We start from the raw sequence: 20,377 nt of genomic DNA on the forward strand, positions 1-20,377 counted from the left end.
CTTGCTCAGTGGGTTAAGGAACCGGCGTTGCCACAAGCTGTTGTGTCGGTCGCAGACGCAGCTCGGATCTCGCCCAAGCTGCTGTGGCTGTGGTGCAGGCTGGTGGCTACAGCTCCAATTGGACCCCTAGCCTGGGAACCTCCATATGCTGCGGGTTCGGCCCTAGAAAAGACAGGGAAAAAAAAAAAATCCTAAAAAGTGGTTGCAATTATACTTCCCAGATGAGGAGACTAAGGGCAAAGTAATTACAGAACTCGCCTAAGTATAGGTAGCTTGTAAGTGGTGGTGAAGCTGAGATACAAATGCAGGCAGCCTGGCTCCAAAGCCTATCCTTACCACAGCCCCATCCTGCCTCTCCAACAGACAAAGGCCTGCAGGATAAATGACAAAGGGTTGAGTCATCCCACTCAGCCACCCCTACTCCCTCCTCTCCCTGCCATTTTCCCTGTCAATGCTCTTTTCTCTGCGCCTGCCTGTTTAGGGAACTCGTGTTTCTTTTCACTCTGCAGTCAGTCCTTGTCCACTGCCCGTTGTTCATTATTCCTACCACTCCACAGAAACTGCCTTCTCGTGAGGCCTGATAATTGCCAGATTCAGTGGCCAATTTTCAGTGTTCACCCTCCTTGCTCTGTGGCATATTATTGACCGTTTTCTTTCATATTAAAATTCTCCCCTCTATTGGTTTTTCTGACCCAGATTCTTCTATTTCTTTTACTACTCATTCGAGGTCCTCTTTCTTGGCTGGTCCCTTATATATCTTCATTCCTCAGTGTTCAGTCCTAGGCCCTTCTTTCTTCTCATTGTGTAACTTCTCCAACTGCCACATCATTCCCTTCTTTGGCTTTAATTACTAAATATAAGCCATTGTTACCTAAAGGCATTATTTACAGCCCAGCCCTCTGTCATGTGTCCAAAAGATGCCCAGACCTTCCTCAGATGCCTCAAACGTCACACATCCAAATCCTAACCATTATCTCTCCCCTCACACGGGCTGCTTCTCCCGTGGTCCCTGACCTGGGTAGTTATCCCACCATCGTCCACAAGCCGAGCCAAATGCGTGGGAGGCACTCCGGCCTTGTGCTACCTCGGGCTTAGGGTCTGCCTCAGGGTTCTGCCAGATGTGCCTCTGAGAGCTTTCTGAAATGTTCCCAACCAGCTCGTATGCTTCTCTTCTCCCACCTGGGTAATTACACTGACCTCACTACTGGCTCACTTTCTTCTAGTTCTGCTTTGGACAGTTCATCCACAGCAGCCAGGGTTGCTGCTCTGCGTGCACGGCTCTAGGGTTTATATATGCATGTATATATTTCATAACCTCCCTGGTAATTATGGGTATGTAAAAAAATTTTTATTTTATTTTATTTTAATTTTTTTTGTCTTTTTAGGGCTGCACCCTAGGCATATGGAGGTTCCCAGGCTAGGGGTCGAATCGGAGCTATAGCTGCCGGCCTACACCACAGCCACAGCAATGCTGGATCCTTAACCCACTGAGCAAGGCCAGGAATCAAGCCCACATCCTCATGGATGCTAGTTGGGTTTGTTAACCAATGAGCCACAGTGGGAACTCCAGGTATGTAAATTTAAATAAGATTATATCGTTTGACTCTCAACTGGGAAATATTTTAAAAGATTAAAAATATGTGACGTTATTACATGAGGGTAATGCCCAAATGTTTGTGGTAGCCAGTGTGTGGTGTCCAACGATGGCCTCCAACAGTAACGAAATTCCTTCTTTCTTTCCATGTGCTCCTTACAACAAACGAGAGGTGAAGTTTATTTACCGCTTACTGAATCTGAGCTAGCCTGTGACTACTTTTATCAATAGAACAAGGGGGATGTGATATTCTGGGACTTCTGAACCAAGTTCTAAGAGAATGGGTAACTTCTGTTTCCATTCTGTTTTAGGAGGGGCCTTTTGATAATCTAGTAACTAATCAATTCAAAATGTATATTGAGTAGCTATTATACAATTAGTGCTATGTTTGCCATTACCTGAGAGTACAGGATAATTACCACTCTCAAGTAAGGGATCTCGGGGAGACAAAATTTATATTCCTGTAACACCTAAATAGCCATCCCAGGCTCAACACATCTCACAGGACAAAATAAAATGCACAGAGAGCATGGACCATAAAAATTTGAGGAATTTCAAGATTTTCTGTTCACATGATAGAAAAACCTCAAAGAGGACTCTTGGAAAGTATCAACATGCTAAAACAGTTAGGAATTTGGATCCCTGGGGCAAAGGGACAGACGGAAACTGTAGAGACCTATAGTTTACTCTGGTCCCAATTGTATGTCCTCTCTACGCCCCGTAAATTCTGAAACCTGTTGTTGCTCTTATATTTTGGTCTTTTCCATTCACGGTGTGTCCCTTAAAGATAAGAACCCAGTCACATTTCCCAGTGAGTCCCCAGCGCCAAGCTTCACAGCTGGTATAGAATGAATGGTCAGAGGTGGGTGCTGAATGAAGGGATGAATGGATGGGGTGGCATCATGTAGATACAAGCTTTCCGAGACCCACAGACCATCCCTGTTCTTACCTCCTTCCTACGCTTCCTAATTTACTTCTCTACCATGTAGGTATGCTTAATTCATTTGTCGTTTGCCAAAATACAAGATGGAAATAAGTGCTGGGGAAGTGACAAATTAGAGTCACTGTCCTACCTATTTCCCTAGGCCCTGGAGTCCTGGTTCTGCCAAGGGCTCCCTGCCCAGGGTCGGAAGCTGCTCCCTCTCTTGCCAGCTTGCTGTGCTGACAGCTCTAATTGCTAAATGAACAGTCTGTGTTTCGAGTGACAAGAGAGATTCTCAAAAGGGTGTTTGGGCTCCTGCAACCTCAGGGCAGGGACATAATATTGTGCAATCAGAAACCACCACCTCAGCAGGAGAGGTCGGCTCTGGATTTTCCATTACAGGAGGGGTAAATTTGGAACCTAGAGGCATTCTTGGAATTTGGGGTCCCAGAGTATAGTGAAACCCTTCTGATCATTGGGAATGTGGGTGAATTTGCTTTCAGAATGCAAGCTACGACATAAACATAATGGTTTGCAAAAGATAAATTGGGTAGTGGTGGAGTTTATGGGCTCTGCACATGTATTCACAACATGAATCTTTAAAGTTCATCCATAAATAGAGACTTGTTGGGCATGTACGTGCAGGGTAGAGAAATCAAGAATTTTAAAACCTGATCCTTAAAGAGGTGGCAATTTTATTGAGGAATAAATCAGGCAGTCAGAACACATGATTAAAAATGCCACACACACACACACACACACACACACACACACACACACACACACTCACAATGCCAGACAAAAAAATGCTAAGGGTCACAAAACAGAGACAAGCACTCAGGAGAAAAAAAACCCATTACCCCCAATGTCCTTAAAATGATGAATTTGCAAATGAATATTTGGATCATTGAAATCAGGACAGACCTAAGCAACTGCCGGAGAAATTTGGAAACAATTTTATCCGTTGGCTCTAACCTCACGTTTACAAAGTCTCTTTATGGTGGTGCAGCAGAAGCAAATCTGACTAGTATCCATGAGAATGTGTGTTTGATCCTTTGCCTTGCTCAGTGGGTTGAGGATCAGGCATTGCCATGAGCTATCGTATATATTGCAGATGAGGCTTGGATCCTACATTGTTGTGGCTATGACCTAAGTTGGCAGCTGCAGCTCCAATTCGACCCCTAGACTGGGAACTTCCATATGCTGTGGGTGTGGCCCTGAACCCCCTGCCCTGAAAAAAAGACCTTTGGCCAAATGTTTTTGGTCAACACTAATAACTGGTATTTTTCACCCACATTGTCTTGATTTCTCATTAGAATAATCATTTATTACATAATTGTATTTTCATTTCTGATCGATCCATTTATTTATTTATTTATTTATTTATTTATTTATTTATTGTCTTTTCTAGGGCCACACCCACAGCATATAGAAGTTCCCAGGCTAGGGGTCTAATCGGAGCTATAGCCACCAGCCCACACCACAGCCACAGCAACACAGGATCTGAGACCCGAGTCTGGGACCTACACCACAGCTCATGGCAACGTGGGATCCTTAACCCACTGAGCGAGGCCAGGGATCGAACCCGCAGCCTCATGGTTCCTAGTTGGATCCGTTAACCACTGAGCCACGATGGGAACTCCTGATCGATCCATTTATTAAAGCTAGTATTTTAGTCTTCTTATTTTTACCTTTTATTAAGAAAAAATATTTAAACAAACTGAAAAGTAGAAAAAAGAGTATACTAGATTGTCATATTCTCATTATTTGGGTCCAAAACTAGTTAACATTTTGTCATATTGACTTTATCTATGTATATATGTGTGTATTGCTAAATCATTTCAAAGTTAATCCAGTTATGAAAGTTCATCCTTAAATATTTCACCTTGTTGCTCTTAAAAAATTAACATTCTCCCTATTAACCACAATACCACCATTACACCACCAAAATGAACAATAATTCCCTAATGCTAACATCTGGTAACATTCATATTTCCCCCCCAGCTATTACAAATGTATTTTACAGCTATTTTAGCTTTTTATTAAAAAAATGATCATTGACTTCATTATTACCATTCAATTACTACTGTTAGTATCACATACCTTCTTCTTTTTTTTGGCTGCCCCACTGCATATGGAGTTCCCAGGTCAGGGATCAGATCCGAGCAGCAGCTGCAGCAACACCTGATTCTTAAACCACTGTGTTGGGCCAGGGATAGAACTTGCATCCCAGCACTCCCAAAACGCCACCGATCCCATTGCACCCCAGCGGGAACTCCTCAAGTATATTCTTAATTACATAATGTCCCTCGTGTCCTCTGTTTGGTTGACACTTAACACAAAAGAACTTTGGCTATCTCAGCCCTTTTTACAAGTCCTGGCTAGACCTCTTTCCCTATTTTTTGCCTTTGTTCCTCACCTGCCTTTCACCTGGCTTCAAAATCTTTAACTTTGCCTTTTTCTGTCATCTCTTAGACCTGACACCACTGCCCTCTTCAGTCTTGGCTTTGACTCTCTTCTGGACAGGTTTTGGACCCTGCGTCTGGATTTTTTTTCCCTCGGCTGTTCTGCTTTACTTGAGCGAACCGATGCCAGCATCAGCCTAACTATGTCCTTCCGGTCTACCAGGTTGCCATCTAGGGGGAATGGGACTCTTGCATTTAGTTCATGGTGAGGGGGGTGGAAGGGGATTTCAAGCACCACGGAGGATCTGACGATCATAGTACAGCCATGCCTGCCAGTCTTGCCCTGTTTTTGCTGTGGCTAACCACTCTTCCATAGCCCCATTCCTGCTCTCATCTCTCCACCTGTCATCTTCAGATTGATACTTCATTGAACTATATGTTTGGTGCTATGCTCCAGCCTCAACTATAAGAAGGATTTTTCTCCATTCCATTTGTACTTGGGCAGAGTCTTCCTTCTTAGGGTAAGTAGAGAGAGGCTGACTCAAGACACACGGGTGCCTGAGGAAACTAACGATTTGATGCTCCATTAATTCAATGCTTATGGAATACTTTGTTCAATGCTTCTTTGTTTTTTGTTTCTTTTTGGCCACACCCACAGCATGTGGAAGTTCCTGGGCCAGGGATTGTACCCATGCCACAGTTGTGTAAACTGTGCCACAGCTACAGTCATGCCTGATCCTTAACCCACTGCACCTCATGGGAACTTCTTCACTGTTTCTTTAGAGGAGGAGTTAAGCACTGTGTGGAGAGTCCTAAATAAGGACCTAGTATCACATACCACTTGCATACTTGACTCAACAAAACAAAGGTTTGCAGTTAACTAGACCCAATCTTTAGAAATAGTTGAGAAGAGAGGAGGCAATATTGCTGAGGTTGAAGTGGAGGGAGGGGCAGGGAAAGAGGACAGTGACCCAAAAGACCACTTTTTTCTAGCTGTTCCTGGAGCCAATATGTCCAAAGCCAGCCAGTGTTGTCCCATGTGGCCCACACTGTCTGAGTTCCTAGGCCTCTCCAGGCAAGACCAACAACCAGAGCATCTCCTGAGGGATGCATGCCTGCTGGCCACCAGCTTTGCTTGGACCCGTGGCACCCCAGCTGCCCTGCCTCTTCAATGCCAGAAACTCCTACTGGGAGGCTGAGGAGCTGCCTGTTATCACTCCCCTCCCTAATTCAAGTGCCCAGTTGAACGTGTGCCCAGCCTGAGTTTTTGCCAAGCAGCTGCATTTCCTCTTCTAGCCTGAAGCTAAAACCCTTCTCACAAACCAGGACAACGATTTTCCAGCGAGACCCCAATGATCTTTGTAAGAAACTCCCACCACGACTACGGGCCTCGACATAGTTTATCACCATATCTGGGCATTGATACCACTATTGTTCGTTCACTTCTTTCCTACTCTGAAAGCGCTGCAGTGGACCCTTTCAGAGGGCAAGGTGATTTGTTAGGTCCCTGAAAGTTGCCCTCTAACCCAAAGGCTGCAGGTTTTATCTCTGCTCTGACCTTAACTGAGCCATTTTGGTATTTTATTTTATTTTGTTTTATTTTATTTATTTATTTTGGTCTTTTTGCCTTTTCTAGGGCCGCACTCTCAGCATATGGAGGTTCCCAGGCTGGGGGTTTAATTGGAGTTGTAGCAGTCGGCCTACGCCACAGCCCCACAGCAACGTGGGATCCAAGCCCCATCTGCAACCTACACCACAGCTCACGGCAATGCTGGATCCTTAACCCACTGAGCAAGGCCAGGGATGGAACCCGAAACCTCATGGTTCCTAGTCAGATTCATTAACCACTGGGCCACTACGGGAACTCCTCATTTTGGTATTTTATAGACTCTTTGCTTCTAACAAAGTTATGGGGGTGACTATCTCGGGGGAATGTCAGGTCTGGTAACCTTGACCCTGTGCCCATTTCTCAGGGGAGATGACCCAGTGAAGGTCAAATATTATCCCAGGAAATGGGAATTCCAGCCTACAGTCAGCTTTAGTCATGGTTTCCTAACGGCCCCACATCTGACGCTAGGGCACATATCCCATTATCGCCTGTAGCAGCTGCCACATGCAGGGAAGTTCTGTTCACACCAGGCAGGCCGCCTCTTTTTAATGTTCTGAGTTTTCACTCTTATACACACTGAAAACTGCCTGTGTTCAGGGAGCATGTATTCAGGGTGGTGACTTGCTCTGTCATCAAGTTTTAGGGCTGCAGCCGAAGCATGTGGAGGTTCCCAGGCTAGAGGTTGAATCAGAGCTACATCTGCCAGCCTACACCACAGCCACAGCAACACGGATCCAAGTCTCATCTGTGACCTATACCTCAAGTCACAGCAATGCCAGATCCTTAACCCACTGAGCAAAGCAAGGGATTGAACCCACATCTGCAGGCTCAATGGGAACACCTGTCACCATGTTTCTTGACTAGGTTTTTTTTTTTGTCTTTGCTCATGGCATGTGGAGGATTCTGGGCCAGGGATTGTACCTGCACCACAGAAGTGACCCAAACCTCTGCAGTGACAACACCAATCCTTAACCTGCTGCGGCACAAGGGAATTTCTCTTGACTAGTTTGAACTCACCCTAAAATGTAGTCTAGAAAGTACAAAATCAAAAGTGACACCCTGTGCATTACTGCTACCTGAGACTTCCATTTGGAAGTCAAGGAATGCATGGGAAGTGTTAGGAATTAATGCATTCTCTCCAACTCCCAGTGCTTCCTTGCATGTTTCTGACCCAACCTCCTGTCAAGGATGTTTTCCATCTTAGCCCCTATCTGTGCCTCCACAGCCAATTTGTTAATCAGTGAGGTCATCTCCCTTCAGAGTCACTTGACTTCGTTTTTTTTTTTTTTTTTTTTTTTTGGCTTTTCAGGGCCACACCGGAAGGGTCCAACCAGAACCACAGCTGCCAGCCTGTACCACAGCCACAGCAACATCAGATCCCGAGCCGCATCTGTGACCTACATCACATCTCATGGCAACATCAGAGCCTTAACCACTGAGCGAGGCCAGGGATCGAACCCGCAACCTCATGGTTCCTAGTCGTATTTGTTTCCACTGCGCCACGACAGGAACTCCAGAGTCACGTGACTCATGCCCTAGCTCCAAGTTTGCCTCCCAGTACATCTTCGTCCACCTGAACACTGTCCGCCACACAGTGATGACCAAACAGAGCATCTCATTCAGAGATTCAAGGAGAATTGACCATCAGAGTTTCTTTGCCTCTGCAGAGCTCCTCATCACTGCAGGGTTTGTGTTTAGCAGTTTATTCCCTCGCTCCAATCAGGGCACCCCCACCATGTTCCCACATCCCCCTGAACTACTAACCTGCATAGTCATGATGCCGCAACAACCCTCATAGCCACGACCTAGAGCCTTCAAACCCACCAGATCAGCCTGTGGTTCAGAACGGAGACAATAATTGAGACAAGGATTGTTCACTTTCATTTGATTCCTTCCTTGGGAATCAACTATAGCACCCTCTGAATTTTACTTTCAAACTGTTTCCATCCTTGCCCCCCTCAGCTTTGACTCTTGACTTTACTCCCATTTGAGGCTCTGTGCTTTCCCTTTGGAATCAATGAATGAACTTGGCTTTCTGAGTTTGACCCATCGAGTTCTTAAAGACTCTGCTTTGTCCTCCCTGCTCTGGAACACCGGCGACCATGGGTGAGGTCCGACTGTGGTGACAGACAATTCCAAGATCACAGAGCCTTAAGACAACAAAAGTTTGCCACTCATTCTATATGTCCAGGATGATGCACCAGGGGGCGCCGCTCATTGTTGTTACTCAGGAGATCCAAGGGGATGGCGGCTCCATCTCAACACCTGTTACATGATCACCGTGGTAGGAAAATGTGGCATATAATGTGCTGGCTCTTAAGATACCCAGAAATAACACATACTGCCTCCAATCACCTTTCACTGGCCAAAGCAAATCACATGTCCATGCCTAACTTTAAAAGTGGAAGAAAACCGCAAACTACCATGAGTCTCCTGAATCAGTCCTTGCCTGCTCCCCTTCTGAAAGCGGAGATTTAGATACCCAGAGGCCCAGATTTACAGCTGGAGGACAAATACCAAAGCTGTGTCCAAGGAAGGGTGCCAGGGCTGAGGAACTCCGCCACATCTAGTCATCATGCAAGGAGCCAGAGGCAAAGAAACAGGATCCTGAGACAAGGTCAGGGAGCAGGGGAACATGAGAGTAAAAGCCAGCCGGGCAGATGCCGCAAATAGAAACTCCGTAAACAAGGTCCCATATTCACACCTTAGGGTTTTCTAATTAAATCTCTTTAATCAAAGTAATGCCTACACATGTTTTATAAAATCATTTGGTTTTCCAAGGTTTTCCATGAAAATTACCAGTCCCCTCCTCCATCCTTGAGGCAAACTTTTTTTTTAAACTTTTTAACTTTTGATATACGTATCCTCATATATTAATCATTGGGTTATATATATATCCTTGATTTTTTTTTTAGGTTTAGACTATCTGTTTAGTCTATCTAGTGCCTTTCTGCTATGAAATAAAAGCAAGTGACTCTTCTATGCCACTGCATACTTTCCCTCTCCCTATCCTCCCAGTGTTAAGCCATATTCAGTGTCAACATGATTCTAACTGTGTAAATATTTTCATAGAGACAACAGAACAGAGTGAGAGTAAGACCTCTGGAGAGAGATTATCTGGATTTGATTCCTGCCTCCACCCCTAGTTGTGTGTAATAGGCGAAATAATGTTTCCTCAAAGATGCCTACGCCCTGGTTTCCAGAATCTGTGAGTATTTTACTTTACATGGTAAAAGGGACTTTGTGGATGTGCTTAAGGATTTAGAGATGGAAAAATTCTTTTGAATTACCAGGTGGGCCCAGTGTAATCACCAGGATCCTGTTAAAAAGAAGGTTGAAGAATTAGAGTCAGAGAGAGAAGATGTAAGGATGGAAGCAGAGGTCAGAGGGAGAGAAGATGCTACCCTGCTGGCTTCGAAGATGGAGGAAGGGGCCATGAGCCATGAGGAATGCTAGTGGCCTCTAGAAGATAGAAAAAGCCAGGAAATTGGAGTCTCCCTTAGAGCCTCCAGGTAGAACACAGGACTGCCAATGTCTTTTTTTTTTTTTTTTTTTTTTTTGTCTTTTGTCTTTTTGCCTTTTCTAGGGCAGCACCTGCAGCATATGGAGGTTCCCAGGCTAGGGGTCTAATCGGAGCTGTAGCTGCGGGCCTACACCAGAGTCACAGCAATGCCAGATCCGAGCCGCATCTTCGACCTACACCACAGCTCACAGCACCGCCAGATCCTTAACCCACTGAGCAAGGCCAGGGATCGAACCCGCAACCTCATGGTTCCTAGTTGGATTCGATAACCACTGAGCCACAGTGGGAACTCTAGGACTGCCAATGTCTTGATTTTAGCTCATGGAAATAATTTTGGACTTCCAGCCTCCAGAACTGTAAGATAATAAACCGCTGTTCTTTTAAACAAGTTGGTGGCAATTTGTTATAGCAAGAAGAGGGAATGAATACACTGTGTGACCTTCGACAAGGCTTTAACCTCTTCACCAAAGAATTCTTATCTGCAAAATGAGTTATTGAGGATGAAATGAGTAAACAAATGTAAAACATGTAGAACAGTGCCTCACACACAGTAAGGGCCATATATATGTTTGCTATTATTGTTTGTAGCTAAGCCACCAAGAGTAGTATGATTACGTGCCTTTTCTTTTGTCTTTTTCTGGCACTTATAATTCCCTCTTAATTTCCTGGCTTTTTCTATCTTCTAGAGGCCACTAGCATTCCTCATGGCTCATGGCCCCTTCCTCCATCTTCGAAGCCAGCAGGGTAGCATCTTCTCGCCCTTCTTGTTTCTACCATGAATGGATAGTACAATTATCTTGAGAGGAGAAGCAAAGAGCCCTTACCCTTGAGCCCGATGCTGAGCCAAGTAGTCTTTTCTTTTCTTTTTTTTTTTTTTTAGGGCCACAATGTCAGCATTTGGAAGTTCCCAGGCTTCGGGGGGGAGGTGTCCAATCAGAGCTACATCTGCCAGCCTACACCACAGTCACAGCAACACAGGATCCAAGCCACATGTGTGACCTTCACCACAGCTCATGGCAACGCCGGTCCTTAAGCCATTGAGTGAGACCTGGTATCGAACCTGCATCCTCACAGATACTAGTTGGATTCATTTCTGCTGAGCCATGATGGGAACTCCCTGAGCCATGTATTCTTGGGACCCCAAAAGATATCCAGGATGGCCTCTTGGGTGGCTTCAGCTGGTACAAGATCCAGCTGGTGTGTACAGTAATTACTTTAGCTGATCTAGTTTTCTCCCAGGAATGTCTCTGGATTGTGAAGAGAGAGAACAAAATAAATATCCTCTCTGGTTTGAAGTTTTGTCTGATTAAGTAATCTAAAGCGAACATGCAAGAAATGCTTAGTTTTTTCAGAGAAAAAAAAAAGCCTGTCTGCATGATAGCCTCCCCTTTACCCTCCATGGTTTCTTTTCCTAAGGTATCCTTCAGGTGCACCGTGCGAGAGGGGCTTACATGATATAGCTTTGGAAAACAGATCTTCAGGTTCACATAGTATCTTTGCACGATCAGAATTACTCTTTGATCATCAAAGGACACTATCAACAGAGAAAGGCAACCCACAGAAGGGAAGAAGGTATTTGCAAATCATATATCTGATAAAGGATTACTATTCAGATATACACAGAACTCATGCAATTCAAAAGCAAACAACAACAAAACCAACCTGATTTTAAAATGTGCAAAGGATTTGTATAGATATTTCTCCAGAGAAGATATACAAATGTCCAAAAAGCACATGAAAATGTGCTCAACATCACTAGTAATTGGAAAAATGTAAACCCAAACTATAATGAGATACCACTTCACATTCATTAGAATAGCTACTATTCAAAAAAAAAAAATCAGGAAATAGCAAGGGTTGGCAGGATGTGGAGAAATTGGGAAACTTGTTCACTAACAGTGAGAATGTAAAATGTTGTAGCCTCTGTAGAAAACAGTGGTTCCTCCAAAAATTAAACATAGAATTACCATATGACCCAACAATTCTTCTTCTGAGTATATACCTAAAAGAACTGAAGGAATGAAAGGATATAAACATATACAACCATAATAGCATTACTCACAATACTCAAACTCTATTGGCAGGTTAATGGATAAATAAAAGGTGGTACACAATTAAATATTCAGCTTTAAAAAGCAATGAAATTCTGATACATGCTATAGTGCTCTAACATGGGTGAACCTTGAAGATATTATATTTAGTGAAATGTCATACACAAAAGGACAAATATTGCATAACTCCACTTATATAAAGTATCTACAAGAGTCAAACTCATAGACTCAAAACATAGAATGGTGATTTCCAGGGGATGAGGGAAGAGGAGATGGGACGTTATTGTTTAATGGGTGCAGAATTTCAGTTTGGGATGATGAAATCATTCTGGAGGTAGAGAGTGGGGACGGTTGCACAATAATGTGAATATACTTAATGCCCCTGAAACGTGTAGTTAAAATATCTAAAACAGTAAAAATTTATGTTATGTGTATCTTACCACAGTAAAAATAAAAGAGATACGCTTCGAGGAGGGAGAACTCATTGTCACTGCTGTGGCTCAAGTTACAAAAAAAGAAAAAGGAGAAATTCCCATTTCCAGAAGAATAAAATTCAAAGTCCTTAGAAGCAACGATTGGACAACTTAAGTCCAAAGGGAAAGTAAGGTTTTATTTTTTAAAACACTCAAGAAGCAGGATTTGTCTCTAGAAATGTGGGAGTCCTTCTGCTTCCCTCCAGCCTTTCCAAGGAGCCCTACTCCCCAAATTTCCACAACAGAGGCTGCTTCAGTTTTAAGTCAGTTTTGCTCAAGGCACCTCCCTTGGTAATTGACAGCTGGGGAAATCCCACTGAGGTCCGCCCACAGGCCCCTCTTCGCTAGACTGAGTGGCGCAACCGGTGGGAGGAGCTGCTGGCTCAGCCAATGGAAGGAAACCGGAGCAAGAGCTTGTGTAAACAAACCCAGAGGTGCTGCGCCTTGGGCTCCTCCCCCACGTGGGGGCCAGAGGGATCCCTGGCCCAGGGCCGATCCTGGACTAGCGTAGCGTCTTTTCAGCCAATCAGAGCTCATGTCTCTCGCAAGGCGACGCTCCATCCCTAGGGAAAGAACCAAGGGAGCGAAAAGACAGACATTAATACCAATCGGAAGCTGGAACTTCTGAGGGAGGGGGCGGGAATTGCTTCACGTTTAGACCAATAAGAAGCACACGTGCCGTTCTAGGCGACTGAGCGGCATCCTCCTACGTCCAATAGACGAATGGGGCGGTGCCCAGCAACCAATGGCTTCGGTTCGGGGGCGGGGTGAGGAGCTAGTGTGGTGTAAGAGGTAACCTGGCGAGTGGCAGCAGCGCTCCTCGGGTCCTGTGGCTCACGCTTTGGTACTAGAGGCCGGACTGTTCTGGCGACCGCGACCTCTGCGGCAACGGCTGAAGTTCTCGGAGGAGTATCGGAGTACGGTCTGGAGGAGAGGCTTCTGGTCTGCCCAGGTGGGCTCGGTCGCCCGGGCTGCCGGGGAGGAAACCTGAGGGAAGCGCCGTTCTGTCGACTCTGGGGGTGCCCTGCGCCTCCTTTTCCGCCGCCGTCGGGATTGTGAGGGGCTGCGCGCGGCTTCCTGAGCTCCTGAGGGGAGGGTTAGCAGACAGGTCCCATGTCGCAGTCATCGGCGAGAAGGGGCGGTCGCTGGGATCAGCCCCTGTTCCTCGGGGGTGCTGGGCGGTCTTTAGTCCCTTTCTCCCCCAACAGGCGCACTAGTCTTCCACCCTCAACTTCCCTGAACCCTCTTAATCCCCTTCTAACGGACTAAAATCTCTGTCTTGCGAGTCCTCTTAACTGCCCCGGTGCTACACTGCTAAGCAAATTGGCTAGTACTGCCTCCTCGCGTCCTCTTCCCAGAGATAGGAAGGGGGAGGAGTCGCGCACGTTCGCCCCTCCCCCATTCAAGGCGCCCCCGGACCCCCCCCCCCGCATTATTTGCTTTTCTTAAACTCCTTCTGCTTCCTCTGCTACTCTAGTCCTCTTTCTTGACACCTAATTTGAGTTAGGAACCTTGGCCACTTCTCTTCCTTTCAGCCAGTAAGTCCTTTACTCCTTCCCACCCCCCTAAATTTCATTCTCACCTTTCATGGAAACTAACATTTTCCACTCGCCCCTTACAGGCAGCTGGAAGGTGAACGCGAGAGAGGAAGAATACACTGTACAGGGAACTTTGCAAGGTTGGGAACTTTTAATCGGTTTTGTTAATGGTAAACCATTCTTGCCTTTCTTAAAAAGGCATCTGATCATTATATCCTTGCCGGAATCTTTGTCCCATTACAGTTGTTTTGGTAATAATTTTTGAACATGCAGACGAGAAGGGTTATTGGCAGCAAGAAATTTTAAATGTTATTTTTAAGTAGATAGAATTGGATTATACTTGAAACAGCTTAACGGCGCTTCTAGAGTTTGCAGGGTAAGTAAGGACTTGACCATCCTACTTTGTCATAACATATAGGATACACATTAGCTGTATTGCACAATGTGATTTGATCTCACTCAGCCTGTGGATAATATAGCATTGACTCTGTTTAAAAACAGCATTGTTTATTCCCCTTTCACAATTTGTGTTCACCTTCATAGTTATCAGTTTGGATTTCAATAGTGTTGGTTCTATCCATATGTTTCTAGATAGAAGTACCAATTATGTTGTGCCTAAATAAAATATGCCAAGAATTTTATGAGGAAAAGGTAACTTATTGTACTCAGTTTTGATTGAGACTTTAGAGTTTTGAAAATATTAGTGTATTTGTTTGACAGTGAGGATTTTGTTGGTAGGGATGGAGGAAATTGAAGTATTGGGTTAAGCCTGATGGGTCCTTTAGCCTGTGTGCGTGGGGATGGGGTGAGGGAGAAAGAACACACACGTGTACAAAACCTTGTAGATTCTAACAGTGCTTAGTTCCATGACTTTATGTGAATTGAAATTGGTTTTTCTAGTTTTTAGTGGGGCGATGTAAGCAGTGAGTTTAACATCATCTCCACTGTGTTTTGGCCAGAATTTTGCAAGCTTTTGTGAAAAATTCTTATTTTTTCCTTACACTATTTGTGACATATATATCAATATGCTTCCTTGTATTTTACTATGGTAAGATTGTATCTTGTATATAGAGAAATAAGTCTAATAGAGTGAATTAAAAGGAATCTTTGAGGAGGCAGCATTGTCTAATGGACCATATGTTTGATCCTTGTTAATACAGGAAATCACACTGAAAAGAGGAAGGTCTTAAAACTGTTCTAACAAATGCCCAGGTGTATAGAACAATAAAAAGAATTTATGACAGAACTATTAGCAGTCATCAAATAAGAGTCCTAGACAAATTTCAAACCTATGAGTTGGTCACTATTGTGGGATATTATAAGGCTGCAGTTGAAAACAAAGTTATTTTTGTACAGCCTTTTTGTTTGTGGTTTTGTTTAGAAAGTTCTTGTTTGCAAATTTAGAGCACTGTAGCTATTGATTTCTTCATAGATACTTTACTTTTAAAGAGCTCATAGTATCATGGGAGAGACACCTGTAAACCAAGAATTAGATGCAGGAGAGGTTCTGCAGTATAAGTTGTGTACAGAGCCCGGAGAAGCTCTGTGGCCCAGTATTCTGGCTTCATCTCCTGCTGCTCTAGGCCTTCTAGAATGCCATTTCCTAACTAACTGTTCGTTTCACAACCTGGTCCTCTCCCTATAGGTGCTCTTCTCTCTTCTTGAAAGCCTTTTCCGTACCTTATGTGCCTGGTGAGGTCCCAATTTCAAAATCTTCTTGAAGTCTGCCACTGCCTACGCTCCACCCAAATAATTGTTTTCTATATTCTTCTGTTATCTCGCTATGAATAATTACAGTGATTTTCATTATTCACAGTGATTATGGTCCATAAAATCACACAGAACACTAAATTAGCAAATACTGAACAGTTGCTCCTAGGGAAAATAGGTATGTTTCTCATATACATTTTAATCTTAAATTTTAAATTCAACTCATCCTGGTAAATTCTATTTTCTTTATTTAACAAAAAAGAAAATGAGATTCAGAAGTGTTAAGCGACGTGCCTGAGGCCAACCAACCCCGTAACAGGTTCCAGTTAGAATTCAAATCCTGTCTTACTGGCCCTTGAGCCAGAGCTTCTTGCACTACACTGCACTGCCCTCTCCTGGCTGTGCCCTGAATTATCTCTATGAGTGCTTAAATGAGCAGAGCAGTGCCTAGTTCAAACTTCTTGGATGGGAACCATGCGCTAAGGGGTGACTCAGAATTTTTCCCACTCTGTGCATGTCCGTGAATGACTATGGAAGCACCGTCAGTATTCATTTGGTGGTTACAAATAAATTTTGGCAAGCAGGCAAATTTCCAAATACAGGATCCACAAATAATGAGGATCAACTGTATTTGTGAATGAGCCCTGGAGTCTGTTTCATGGTAACCCGTCCCTGCAATCAACAGTGGAATGTGCTGTTTTATCCAACAGATATTCATTAAGCACTTACTATAAGCCAGGCCGTTTTAGGCTGTGGTGACCAAACTGGAAATTAAGCTGCTGTCCTTATGCATGTTAAATTTGAATAAGCCAGCTAAAAGCCTGGAGCTCAGGGGAGAGATCTAGTTTGTAATTAGAGGGTAACTTGACCAACGTGACTTGACCAACCTTGTGTGGTCCTTCCCACTTCATATTCCTTAGCATGTTGATTTCCAGAACATTTCAGTTTTGCTCTTTGCATAAACCCTCTCTTTTGAGCAACTCTTTACTTGTCACTAGTTTATTTTGAGGCTGTTTACCCATAAAACTGGCAGGATATTGTAGAAGAAACAGGCTAATGTGGTCTTTGATTTCTGCCTTTGCCACCTCCCAACTGAGTGACTTTGGTCACACTGTTGAACTTTTTAAACCTGTTTCCTGATGTCAGAAGTAGTAATATGATGTTCTAGCCCCTGTGGATTGCAAGGGAGAGGCACACACATATTACCTTTGATGACAAGGATTTAATGTAAACATGAACGGGATATCATCTCAGCCACCGTACTGTCCCTTAGCCCTAGTGCTTTTTAAAACAGAATCTGCTGTATAGCACAGAGAACTCTACCCACTAGTCTATGATAATCTGTGTGGGAAAAGAATCTGAAAGAGAATGGATGTGTGTATATGTATAACTGAATCACTTTGTTGTACAGCAGAAATTATCACAACTTTGTAAATCGACTATACTTTAATAAAACTTTTTAATAAAAAAACCTTAAAGAGCACTAACTTAGTAGTGTTTAGGATAGGATTTGAGCTCTGGAGACCCGCCCTCTATTACTTTGTTCACTCAAGCTTTGTGTTTCCTAGGAGAGAGCATCTGATTGGATTGGTTTGCCACCTTCTAAAATGGAGGACCCCTATTGAGCAGAATTTTTAACCAAAGCCGTATCCTAGGTGATCTCCCTCAAGTTCAGCCCTTAATTAGGGCTCTGAGTCTGGTCCAGGAGTTTGTGGCCAAAGAAGTAGGATTAGTTTCATGTATTATATGTGGCAAAGACTGTAGCATATATAAAAAGAACCCCTTGGAGAGAGATTCTTCCAAAAGCAACCAAGGATAGAGCAGTCCTTAGGATGCCAATTCAATAACCTATCTGATACGCTCATAGACAATGTTTAATAAAGCACCTAACAAAGTAATTGACACATGTCAAATATTGCATAGAGCTCCCTTTTGATGTTGCCGTTAACATTATAGTGTGATTGTTTGTTCATGTGGCTGTCTTCCTTCCTAGACTATGAGCTCCATGAGGGAGAGTCAACATCTTCATCCTTCTAACCTTGGCATTGAGTGCAGTGCCTGATACATTGTAATAAATATACACATGTCTGAATTGAAGCATTCCCTAACTTGTCCTGAAAGGGTAGAATAATGTGAAAGCTTTTCAGAGAAGGTATAGTTTAAACTGGTTCTTAAAGAATGAGTAGAATGTTTTCCAGGTGAATAAAACCTTGTGGCAGCATTCCAAATAGGGACCAGCAGGTGCAAAAGAACAGAGATAGAAGAAGATAACCATGACCAGTAACAGATGCAAATTTTAGGGAGAAAGTGTAATACTCTCAAGGTGTTAGCAGGGTATCAATAATAAATAGAGTTTAGAAATACAAGTATTGACTTTTGGGAACCATTACACTGTAGTGAAATTATTTACTTCATCATGAAGCTCACGTGTATCTTGTACTGTTCAAGGTGCTAAAAATGTAATGAAACTTATTCTCAGAAGGCTCACAAGCTCACAAGTAGATGGAGGAACTGGTTTGTCATGTAAGGTAATAAAGATATGAAAAAAAAAAAGCTGTCTAAACCAGGAGAAAGGAGTATTTAGTAATATGGAGCAATGGAGGAGATTACTCAAATGAGGTGGTGTTTGAGCTAGGCCTTGGTAGGTAAAGAAGTAGGAGTTCACTAGACCGAAAGTAAGGATTTATGGGGACTATTTGTGGTAGGAGAGATTTAAGAATTATCCAGTTTGCCATTTCTGTTTTGGGCACTCAGTTAATAGTTTTGTTTATTCAAGCAGTTTCTCTGAGCATATGAATGTGAATAGTTATGCTACAGTAGAACTTTGTGTCAAAATAAACTGGGTTAAACAAAGGTTTCTGAAATGCAGGTCTTCTCAAGAGCCTTTATTATGTTAATATCCTTTGTCAATTGTGGCTCTCCAAAAGGACTACATTATATTTAACTATGGCTTCTCCTCCTTCTCCCTTTGCAACATACCTAAACATCTTTTGAAACAAAATTACATAAGATACAGTTTGAGGAGTTCCCTGGTGGCTCAGTGGGTACAGGATCCAGCATTGTCACTGCTGTGGCTCAAATCATTGCTGTGGTGCAAGTTTGATCCCTTCTCTACAAAATTCTTCATGCTGCAGGCAAGGCCAAGACAAACAAAAAGACATAGTTTGAGAGATGATGAATTAAAACATATTTTTATCAAGCCAAAATTTATCAGTAGTCTCCAGGTACATTGTAAAATAATGTATAATTGCATAATCTTAGAGCAAAGAAGAAAGGACATTTGGAGAGAAAAAATACGTTCTAGCCAAGTTATTATCATCTTGGTCATTAAATCCCAAACTTATAAAAATTCTTATATGATCACACTCTCCCTTGAAAACTATGGCTTATTCATATTTTGAAATTCTGTAAGGTGATCAGAGACACCCTGCGGTGTGGCAGAAACAGAGCAGGAGTGAACAGTGGTGACCAAGGCAAAGGTCATCTTGGAAGTGAGACTCTTCCAACCTGAGAGGATGCTACTTTTATTATGCATTCATTTTAGGCCATATTAGGCATATATTTCGCTGTTGGGTATTTTATTTAAGAGCATAACAGAAATCCACACCCTCTTCTGACTTTGGAATTGTGCGTTCTCTTTTCAATAAGAGAAAATAATGACTGAGGCCTTACTGTGTAATTTTAATTATCTGTCAAATTCTGATTGTGTGATTAAATTCCTAGGCATTGTTAAAATTAAAGAAGCAATGGTCATGCTTTTGACAGTTCACTGAATTTGAAGTGAGAAGATCTACATTTGAAATTCATCTTGGCCAGCTTTCTATTTGGATGACCTTGGACACAACTGCCTAACCATCTCTAGCCTCCTTTTCCAGTACTTCTTCCTTTTCCATTTTAACCAAATGCAAATACATAGGGTTAGTGTAAGAATTAAATGATGCTTATAAGCATGCTTTATGAGCTCTGAAGCACTGTACAAATAAAAGGCTGAAGGAATATGCTGAGGCTGAGCTTAATTTGAATTAACATTTTACTTTTAGTTTTTAATTTTATATTATAGAAATAGTGCATATGTACCATTATAAAATTAGAAAGCATAGATAGGCAAGGGAGGGGGCTACAAAGAACTTCCTACATCTGCCATAGTGAGACAGTGGTTACCATTTTGATGGATATATATAGTTTCTATGCATATTTGTGTATGTATATGTGTATGCATTGTGTAATAGAAATGGGCTCATCTTGGTTGGTTTGTTTAGTCACTTTATTTTTGTAAGTCCCCTAAGAGTACATTTACTTGATTCAAGGAATTATTCCATCTTTTGCTACATATTTCTTGTATATAATGAGAACTATAATGAGAAAGAGCTAACTTCTCAGCCTGGTGAACGTGTGACCTTGTGGTAATCTAATATCCTAAACCATTTCCAAAGCTTCATGAATGGCACATTCAGAAATGGACTTGATGTGGGTATGTGGCTATGATTGGCATTGTTGGTAATAGCTTAAGGATGACTCCAGTGTGTCCGTGAGGAGCTCGTTAACCATGGTA

At 43.0% G+C, this 20,377-nt stretch overlaps 1 protein-coding gene across 2 annotated transcripts in view; it reads left to right on the forward strand.

Moving 5' to 3' along the window:
• The window catches only part of PAIP2B (poly(A) binding protein interacting protein 2B), a 47,424-nt gene continuing 40,375 nt past the window's right edge, over nt 13,329-20,377 (forward strand). The window contains exons 1-2 of one of the 2 annotated variants that reach the window (XM_003481186.4): nt 13,331-13,529; nt 14,199-14,255. The gene's annotated coding sequence lies outside the window, so the exon portion shown is untranslated. Of the gene's footprint in view, nt 13,530-14,198; nt 14,256-20,377 lie in introns of both variants that reach the window. The other variant, XM_013996061.2, reaches the window with a different exon arrangement.

The sequence above is a fragment of the Sus scrofa genome, chromosome 3 (assembly GCF_000003025.6).
Source record: "Sus scrofa isolate TJ Tabasco breed Duroc chromosome 3, Sscrofa11.1, whole genome shotgun sequence".
In the NCBI taxonomy this organism is placed as follows: Eukaryota; Metazoa; Chordata; class Mammalia; order Artiodactyla; family Suidae; genus Sus; species Sus scrofa.